Here is a 1,162-nt window from a genome sequence, read left to right on the forward strand (position 1 = left end):
TACGAATAAGCGGAGATGGCCTTTGCTTTTATAGCATTCATAGTAGCACATTTCCTAACATCATGAAATGACTTGGCCGGATCATAATCATGAAAAGAGAGGGGAAGCCCCTCTTTATATGATCTTAGGGGAAGATGAGGTCAGTTACCATCTAAAGGTTGGATCACTTTAGTTTTTTATAGAAGTCAAAAAAGCGGGTCTTCTCCCCTCCATTTTCGCTACTCTATCTAATGCTTATAGAGTGCGAGGGCCAGCTAGCACGACACGAAACGAAAGGGAAATGCGGACTGGATGGAAGATTAAGACTCAATCTACCCCAAAGAGCCCTTTTTAAGGCGCATTATATCACCTTCTTTTTTCCACTGCGGACATCGGCAGCCTATGCTACATAAAAAGGCATTCTTAGGGTTCGTATGAATGGGGCTTGCCAAGACATTCCGACTACACCTTCTCCACTACTGCTATTTATGTGGGAAGTGGCATTCTTTCCTTCCACCTGAGACCTTTCTCTATGGGTATCAGGCTCTCGATCGAATGCGACTGCACCTATCCCTGCTTTCTTCGACCTTCATTCCCCTCCTGCAGCCAAAGTGATAGCGGCTGTAGCATCCACAGGTAATGTGTGGAAGAGGGTAAGCTTTCTATGTGGATAGGACGTATCAACACCTTTTGCATCTTTAAAAAAGAAGATCTAAAAAGAATATTGTGTTGGGTCCTGAGGACCAGGATGGCCGAAGATCAAAATTATAACACAAGCTACCCATTCCATCTATCATATCAGTCGAGTCGATCCGATTCGTTCTTATCTATAGATAAGGCAAGAGAGAACTTATGACTTCGCGGATGGAGAGGGATTCGAACCCCCGGTATTCCTATCAATACTTCGGTTTTCAAGACCGACTCTTTCAACCGCTCAGACATCCATCCCCTTCGCGCTTCGCCCGCCCTATCTATCCGCGCGCTGGCGGGTAGGGGCTTATCTATGTGATTCGCTACGCTTGCTTTCGCCTATCGGCTGACTCTATTGCCTGTCGGTTAGCGACACTTTTCCGGTAGTACGAATCGCTTCGCTTCGCTTCTTTCTATATGATAATATGTACCTTGGTTGCTGCGCTCCCCGCGGGTAATAGCAAGAGAGTGAAGAACGAACGATCCTCCAAAC

General features: G+C 46.1%; 1 non-coding gene across 1 annotated transcript; it reads right to left on the reverse strand.

Moving 5' to 3' along the window:
- Positions 1 to 840: 840 nt before the first annotated feature.
- TRNAS-UGA (transfer RNA serine (anticodon UGA)) lies at positions 841 to 927 on the reverse strand. Its single transcript has one exon. It is a non-coding gene; the product is annotated as a tRNA-Ser (tRNA).
- Positions 928 to 1,162: the final 235 nt, after the last annotated feature.

The sequence above is a fragment of the Carica papaya genome, chromosome 2, assembly GCF_054855325.1.
Source record: "Carica papaya isolate Zhongbai chromosome 2, ASM5485532v1, whole genome shotgun sequence".
Classification (NCBI taxonomy): domain Eukaryota; kingdom Viridiplantae; phylum Streptophyta; class Magnoliopsida; order Brassicales; family Caricaceae; genus Carica; species Carica papaya.